The 8816-nt window shown below is 51.0% G+C and overlaps 1 long non-coding RNA gene and 1 pseudogene across 2 annotated transcripts; one reads left to right on the forward strand and one right to left on the reverse strand.

Annotated features, from left to right (window-relative positions):
* Window positions 1-8816, forward strand: part of LOC135287578 (zinc finger protein 229-like) — a 116132-nt pseudogene that overhangs the window by 12421 nt on the left and 94895 nt on the right.
* On the reverse strand, window positions 5486-8298 carry LOC135287649 (uncharacterized). Of its 2 annotated transcripts, XR_010351207.1 has the most exons (4): window positions 7807-8298; window positions 7019-7572; window positions 6257-6690; window positions 5486-5837 (listed from the first exon to the last, which is right to left on the reverse strand). It is a non-coding gene; the product is annotated as an uncharacterized LOC135287649 (long non-coding RNA). The 2 variants fall into 2 exon arrangements; XR_010351206.1 differs by lacking the exon at window positions 7807-8298 and having other exon boundaries at window positions 7019-7791.

The raw sequence follows: 8816 nt of genomic DNA on the forward strand, positions 1-8816 counted from the left end.
CCACAGGGTCACCATGGTCCCCAGGTCACACGAGGCCCTGCAGTGTCACAAGGGCCCCTTGGTTCTGTGGAGCCCACTGGGTCAGTTTTGGCAGTGGGCAGGGTCAGCACCAAAGACACAGACACCAACTGAAGGAATTGTGTCATTTATATAAGGTAAATCTGCAAAAATTACAAATGTAAAGCACATAATTATTTGAAAATAATTACAATAGGAGCAGCTCAGTAATGCACTCAATCATCACCACCAAAGATCAAAGATTGCAGCAGTGATTAAGAAAGATCCAGCACCACTTACGCTCAGCCTTTACCATCCCCCAGATCCACACAGCAGCAGGGGGAAGCTGTCCCAGCCAAGGGCTGCAGAGCCACTCCTGGACACTGGGAATTCCTGCAGGTGCCTCCAGCCACAGGTGAGGCTCCAACCTCGCTGTGAGAGGGCCCAGCTCTGACAGTGCTGAATGAACAAACTGACAGCACTTCTAGTGTGGGAACATCTGGTTTCATCCTCCTCTTGGGTTCCTCCCAAAGCCTGGCCAGGGCCAGATGGGGCCTTGTCTGATTTTTAAATACAGAAAGGTAAATCCACATTTCACCAATGAACAGATAGAGATCATATTGCTAATAAAGATTCATTAATGAGCAGATACAAAGATAAGCTTTGGTTGGAAGTTTCATCTAGAGCTCAGCTTTGCCTCAGGACCTGTTGTTCAGGCCACATACAGGACCTGGTGTTGAGGCCTCAGGACATCAATCAGTGCTTTGACTTACAGATGATGAACTGCAACCTTCATAACAATTCTTTGGATAACAGAGTTTAGATTTAGCTATTAGGCATAAAGACATCAGCTCTTGTTCTTCAATTAAGTGTTGTTCAAGTTCATTACTCAGAGCTATAATTTGCCTTCCATTTAAAACATCCCTAATTAGTTGCTATTCTCCATTATTTTATCAAATGTCCCTTTTTTCTTGAGACTGTGTCTCTTTTTAGACAAGACTCAGTACTCCGTTTCCAGCACAAAGTGCCACAACAACTCTAAAATGAAATCATAACACACCAAGTGCTCATATTGCAATGACGCGACACTGCCAAAAATTAATTTCACAGTAGCCTCCAATTTGGCAGCCATGAAGCCAATGCCACCAAGAAAAATTTTCTTCTTTCTGCCACTCTTCTACTGCCTTTTCTGTCAAGCTGATTCCTGACTGTTGGCCTTCAAACCCATCACTGAGAGCAGTGCAACATTCCTGTCCCATGAGAGCCCAGGTTCCTCGCTGGCCAGCAAGCAGATAATCCCAGTCTGTGTGTTTCTGTAGAGCCCCATTTGTGTTTGTTGGAGCTCCTGGGATGTGAGATTGGACATTTTAACAGCAGCATTTGCTATTTCTTCTAATAATTGATTTAGCTCATTACTGTAAAATCTGCAGAATGGGGTAGTACACATGGGACACAGGTTGAACCAGAATCTTTTGGTTTTCTGAGACCAAATGCACCCCTTGGGTGGAAAATGTTCTCTTGGCCCCAACTCTTCCTTGTGATTGTTGCTGAAGGACCCTCAAGGGAGGCATCAGCATTGCCTGGAAACAGGACCCAAACCATCCTTTAGGAAGCTATTTATGGGCAGTCTCCACACAGCCAGCAGCTTCCATTCTCAGTACCAAAGGTCTGATTTCCTATTTCCCACTGTGGGCTGCTGATGGATGCAGGGCTCTTCCCTGGGCCCTCCAAGGGAGCCCCATTCCTCCCAAAATGGGTTGAGAGCATATCCAGGAATTAATTACATTGAGTATTTTGGATACTTTGATCTTAGCATTCTCAAGAATTTAATGACTAATCCTTGGTGAAACTCTAAAGGTTTTTGTGGCAAACAAAGATTCTGGCTGACTATCAAGATACAACTTGCAGACATCAATAGTACTTTAGTGACACTGTTCTTCGTTCTTTTTCCTCGGTCTCATTTGGGTTAGGAACAATAATTCGGTCGTCCATGGAGGTGGCACCGTGTTAATTTCAGAATAATGCCCCCAAGGTCCTTTGCTGTTCAGCTTTAGCACGGTGTCTGTGGCTAACAAGGCTTGGTGGGGCCTTTTCCCCTTGGGCTGGAAGGGGGCTGGGTCCCAGTCCCTGAGGGCACCCAGGCTCCTAGAGGGAATTTGTGTGCAAGTCCCTCATTGTCACAGCAGCCTTCACATGGAGCCCTGTGGATCAGAGCATTTTCCAAAGGGGCCGTTGGGGCAAACAAGGAGATTTGGTCTGGCAGGATGTGTAAAACAGTATCCTGTAATACCTACTTGTTCTCACACAGAATACTTGGCTGCAGGGACATATTCCCATTGTTCCTGCCCAGGTTTCAGGATTCAATGTTGTCTTTCCTAGGAGCTGTTCCTTCAGCTGCCTCAGGACGGCCTTTTGGCCCACACTCTGGCTCCATTGTTAGGACTGCTGCATCCAAACCCTTTATCTCCACAAATGGTAATGACTGGAGGTGGATCTCCTTTTTTCACAATCGTGCTTAAAATTGCAATATCAATAATTGTGCTACCCTGTCATGGGGTTGAATAACCCAATCTTATTGACAATTGTTTAACAGAATTACTGTAATTTCTCCATTAAATTCAGCACCAATTCCTCCTTTCCTTCTGCCATGACATGAACATTTTGCAAGGCCAAGCTCCAAATGAGCAGTTACCAAACCAAGGTGTCCTGGAGGAATCAGAATTCCTGTCTCAGTATTGATAGCTTTCATTTGCTTTGGATTTATCCTAATTAATGGCAATGCATGAAGGTCCAGCCCCGCAGCCTCTGGGCTGGCCCTGCCAGGGGCCATCACACCCACAACAATTTCCCAGGCAGTCCAAGCCTCACTGTTCATGGTTGTAGTTGCAAATTGGGTGCAGCTGTGCACAGCCAGGGGGTTTCCATTTCCCCAGTGGGCCATTGTTAAGGGTATGGAGCACATCTGGGAGATGGGTTCTCCATGGGGACAGGTTCCCATCTCCTCATTTTTCAACTGCTCTTTTAACAACCCCTTCACCTGTTCAACAAATCCTGCAGCTTGAGGATAGTCTGTTACATGAAAAAAACAGCAGTCTTAATCACGGTATTTTCCACAGTAACAGACAAAGCACTCTGAATCACAGCATCAGCAAACCCTGTAAAAATAAACAATTTCATCCCCTCCTCCTTTTTTCATTGTATACAATCTCACAAAGTTTACCTCTGACATTAGGGTCCTGGCCAATCCTTTTCTGTAGAGTATTTAGAGTTACATCCCTGAGCAGCCAAAGCTACCAAATTAGTATTGTCAGCACTATTTCACATTATTACAATTTTATATGTAGATATAGATATTGATATAGAAATATAGATATAGCTAGATAGGTATAGACATACATATAAAATATATATATATCAATATATATTAAGGCCTGATTATACTATAAATATGTACATACTTATTTATTATATTAATATTTCACTTGCACAAATGCATCGGAGCTCAAGATTAAAACCTTCTTCTGTTGCTCCATGTGGGAGCATTCCAACAAGAATTGTTCCTTCTGAAGGTGCTGTTTTCAATGTACGGTTAACAAATTCATCTTTGTCTGCCCAAACCCACAAGTTCTTTTCCTTTTCCATATGCAATTTTTGGATACATTTTAAGACATCCAGGGGTTCAGCTTCTTTTAACCAACTGCCCCACTGCTCACACAGTGCTGCGACCTCAGCCCACTCCAGAGCCAGCCAACTCCAGGGAAGGGCTTCCCATCTGGGAATTTCTGATGCCACTGATTCCTCACATTTACATTTAACAAGTGACATTTTGCTGTGATCTGGCCAGACTCTGCCAGTTTTGTTTTACCAGTGGGCAGGGTCAGCACCAAAGACACAGACTCCAACTGAAGGAATCAGTGTCATTTACTGCAGCTCAAAGCAGCAAAGAATCACAAAAGGAGCAGCTCAGCAATGCACCCAATCATCAGCACCAAAGATAAAAGATTGCAGCAGTGATTAAGAAAGATCCAGCACCAGTGTCCCTCAGACTTCACCATCCCCCAGATCCACACAGCAGCTGGGGGAAGCTGTCATAGCCAAGGACTGCAGAGCCACTCCTGGACACTGGGAATTCCTGCAGGTGCCTCCAGCCACAGGTGAGGCTCCAACCTCACTGTGAGAGGGCCCAGCTCTGACAGTGCTGAATGAACAAACTGACAGCACTTCTAGTGCAGGAACATCTGGTTTCATCCTCCTCTTGGGTCCCTCCCAAAGCCTGGCCAGGGCTCAAGGAGGAACCAAAGGAGCTGACTTTGATCCTTCATCCCTAAACAAGGCCAGATGTCAGATTTCATGGCCTTGTCTGGCTTGCCAATACAAAAAGATCAATACGTGTGTCACTAAGGAGTGGCTACATCTATCACAGTGCTAATGGCCATGCATATTTCATCAGTGAGCAGATACAAAGATAACCTTTGGTTGGAAGGTTCATCCAGAAGTCACCTTTGGCTCAGGGCCTGCTGTTCAGGCCTTGGCACTTCAGGGACGTGGTTTAGTGCTGGGCTTGGCACTGCTGAGTGAACGGCTGGACTGGATGAGCTTAGAGGTCTTTTCCAACAGAAAGGATGCTGTGATTCCATTACTATATCTGCTGCATTCAGCTAGGTCTATTTGAGCAGCATTACTTTGCTCCAAAAGTTCCCTCTTGCTCAGCTCCTGTGGCCTGTGGTGGCAGTTCCTTCAGCTCCTGGTGCTAAGCTGCTCATGTTGAATGAGACGACTCGGAGAGATGAATACAGTCCAGTTTCTTCTGGGACACAGAGAGGAGAGAGTGTGGAAACAGGAGCATTGTTTGCTGTGGCCTCCTCTCTGCACTTCATGCTTTTCAGTGCTTTAAACCAGCCAAGAGCTTTCTCCAAGAGTGCAATGGAGCAGCTGTTCCTGCTCCCAGGTCTGGCTCTCTCCAGTCTCTGACCTTGCCTGGCTTTGTCCCTCTTGCTGTGCCCTCTGCTCCCCCAGGGCTCAGTGGCTGCTGGCCAGGACTGTAGGACTGGCACAGATCCAGTGGCCGAGACGCTCCTTTCTCTGCCCTTGGAGCTGCCTGGGCACAGCAGCCTTTTCCATCTGGAAGCTCCCCATGGACAGGGAGTTCCCAGCTGCATTCCTTGCACAACCTCCAGGAGCCCAGGGCTGCCATCTCAAGTCCCTGCTGGCACTGGGGGCTCCCAGGTGCCTCAGGCTGCTGTGACACTGCTGCACACAGGAGGGAAGAGTGGCAGGGGCTGTGCTGAATGTCAGCTCCATGTGCTACTGCTGCTGTGGGGTCATTTGTCCAGCCCTGGCCCAGAGTCAGGGAGCAGATCCAGGCCCTGCTGCTGCTCCCTCGGGATCAGCCCCAGTTTGGGTGTTGCTGTCAGGGTCAGCAGGAGTGGTGGCTGGAGCAGCAGGTGCTGACAGTGCCCCAAGCCCTAGGGCTGGAGGGGTCCCTGGGCTGGGCTGAGAGGGAGCTGCCCCTTGTTCTCCCTCTGCCTCATGCAGAGCTGGGCCGGGCACAAGTGGGGCAGCACAGCCACCAGGGAGCCTGCGAGTCTCTTCCAGCCCTGGCTGCTCAGAGTTTGGGCCTTGGAGCCTCAGGTGGGCAAAGGCAGCTGCTCTTGGTCCCTCTGGGTGTGCCCGTGTTCAGCAGTGCTGCTCCATCAGTCTGTGCCCAGCAGTGGGGAAAAGCCTCAGCCCTGCATGGCCAGGAGCTGCCGGGCTCTGCCTGAGCAGCTCAGCCAGCAGGAAGGGAGCTGCTCCACATGGGAACCAGGAGCAAAGGACACTCTTTTTTTACAGCATGTTTTCTGTTATAAGGGAAAAAAAAATTGGTAAAATGATAAAGATAAAAACAAAACCCAAGTGTGCAGTGAAAAATCTTTCGTGACTTTGTATTAAGAGGCAAATGATCTTTTGAAGAAGAAAACTCAGTTATTTTTTTCATACATTACTTTGTGAATGTGCTGATGGTATGGATCCATCTTACTGACCTCAGCAGCCTTTTTAAAAAGTTTTTGGGCTTTGTTTCCAACATTGTTATTTTAAATTGTGGCTGAAGCAATGGGAAATTGCTTTGTGCCCTTCCAGCTCCAAGCAGCACTGGGAATATAACCTCTGTCAAACCCCAAACCCTTCAGAAGATGCCCTTCCTTCTCACCCTGTGAATGAGCTGCACATTCCCTTTGAAACTGTCAGGGGTTTCTTAAAGACACAAAGTCCCACTTACAGATTTTTCCTCTGGTTTGGGAGTGCAGAAAGGCAATTCTCCATCCATCAGCTCCAGACTGCACTGCCTCAGGGACACGGCCCACTCGCCAGCTTTGGCCCACTTGTGGCACCTCCAGAGGAAGAAAAAGCCAAAAAGGAATGAAGAGTGTGACAGATGAAACATCCTTTGGAGATCCAGGCGTTCAGCTGGGACTGTGGAGAGTTTGCGTTCTTGCCAATTGGATGTGTGTCCCCAGCTGCAATCTCTGGGCCTGCAGGAGAGTCTCACTCACCTGCCAAAGCAGAAAGCTCAGGCGCTGTGCTCGGAACGGGCTTGTCTGATGCAAAGCTGTCAGAGCAATGTGAGGGCAGAGCCAGCCCAGCTGTGCCCAGGGCTGAGCCCAGCAGAGCCCTGGCAGAGCCCAGAGCAGCCTCAGCACCCGCAGAGCCCGGCTGCAAGGAGAGAAACCAGAAACTGCCCGTCAGCTGAAGGTTCCTGTCCCCTTGTCCCAGCTGCCCGTGGTGCTCAGGCCATGCTGGCTGTGCCCAGAGCTGCCCATCAATGCTGTCTTTGGGAGCAGGGCAGGAGGGCAGGACATGTGCCCAGCCTGCAGCCAGCCACGGCACATCTAGCCCTCAGCAGCTGCCCAGAGCCAGAAAGCAGCTGGGGAGCTGAATGAAGAATTCGTTGCATCCCCCCCAGCAAAGGGGGAACCTTTGGTGCCCAGCCAGGCCGTGCCATGCCCAGATCTGGGAGCATCCCCCTGGCTGTGGAACTCACCTGCAAATTGGGTGTGGAGTGTGTCTTTAGAGAAGGTGCCAGAATCCAAGTCCATCTTCTTCAGCTGGCCAGGCCAAGGAAGAGACTGTCATCCTTGAGGCTGTCCTTGCTGTCTCCAGCAGCAACCCCACCTGGTACAGCTTCTCCAGGAGCTCCTTCTCCTTCCCTGGGAACAGACCAGGCTGTCAGGGCTCTGCCCAGGGCCCCAGCCATCCATGAACCAGACAAACAAACCGGGGGGATGGTGGCCACCAGTGCTTGCCACACCAGATCTCCAGCTCAGCTCCCGCCCAAGAGCTGCTTGTTCCCTTCTGCTGACCCCTGCTCAGAGCTACAGGCAGGACAAAACCAGTCTGGTTTGCTTTGCCACTGAGTGCCAAGAGATGTGTGGAGCTGGTACCTGCCAGGCCCCTGGATCCAACTGTGCACATGGATCTCTCCCATCTTCTAGGGCCGAGGAGCACCCTGCACCCAAGGATGGCAGAAAAGCTCTTCTAATGATGGCCTGTCCGAGGGCTGCATGGACAAACACCGCTTAATGACATCTTGGCACTCTGGGGAGACAAACCAGAAATCACCAGTCACTTGGAGAAGTTGCCCCCCTGTTCCTGTGCCCAGGCCATACTGGGTGTGCCCAGAGCTGGGCCTAAACTTCCCCACGGATTCTCTGTTTGGAGGAGAGCAGGACATGTGCCACCTCCTCAGCAGCTGCCAGAGCAGGATGCCCATCAGCCCGCTGCTGTCTCCCAGCACTGGTATTCCCCCTGTGCCCAGAGATGAGGATCCACCTTGAGAGAGCCGTGCTGGGAACAAGATGCGCCCCCAGATGATCTCCTGGCCCCTCCTGAACGGGTGCTTCCCCACGACCAGCTGGTACAGCAGGAGGCCCAGGGACCAGATCGTCGCTGCCTCGCCATGGTAGCTTTGGTGCTGGGTCCACTCTGGAGGGCTGTAGGCCAGGGTTCCTGTGGAACACAGACAGAGCTCTTCAGGGGGATGCTGCTGCTCCCAGAGCCTGGCCCCAGCATCCCCGGGCATGTGGGGGCTGCTCCAGCAGCACACGGGGTGACCGCTGCCTTCTCACCATCACCTGGGACTTGTGTACAAACTCGGGGCTGGAAAAGAAGCCACTGGTGCTGGAAGAGGGCAGCAGAAACCCTGGGCAAGCCCAACCATGACACACAAAGGAAAAACCCACCCACTGGTGGAGAAAACCCACTCTCCTCTCTGCCTGCGTGGGCCCCCAAAAAATGTTAATAAGCCAAGGCAAACAAGGTGAGTGGAGCAGTCCAAGCCCCTCCTCCCCTGCACACCAAACCATCCAGGTCATGGGTTCAGACCCCCCTCTCCATTACACCCATGGGGGTTTTTGTCGGGCTGGCTGCACCAGCTCCAGCCCCAGCCCAGGCCACAGTGGGTACTGAAGGCTGTCAGCAGGGCTGGGAGCTGGCCCCCCTCACACCCCAACCAAATCAACTTGGCTCCAGCATTAATCCCATCCCAGCTGCAGCAGGGGGAAGCCCCGGTGCTACACCCAGGCTGGGCCATGAGATGCCCAGGAGCATCCCCTGCGAGGGCTCACCTGCAAACTGGGTGTAGGCTGTGTCTTGGAGGAAGGCGCCACAGCCAAAGTCAATCAGTTTCAGCTGCCCACTGGCCAGGTCGAGCACGATGTTCTCAGGCTTGATGTCCCTGTGCAGGACCCCGCAGCTGGTGCAGTGCTGCACGGCCTCCAGCACCTGGCGGAACAGCCCCCGCGCCTCCTCCTCCGGCAGGAACCTCCGCTCCACCAGGAAAC

This window comes from Passer domesticus, chromosome 30 (genome assembly GCF_036417665.1).
Source record: "Passer domesticus isolate bPasDom1 chromosome 30, bPasDom1.hap1, whole genome shotgun sequence".
NCBI classification, from domain to species: Eukaryota; Metazoa; Chordata; class Aves; order Passeriformes; family Passeridae; genus Passer; species Passer domesticus.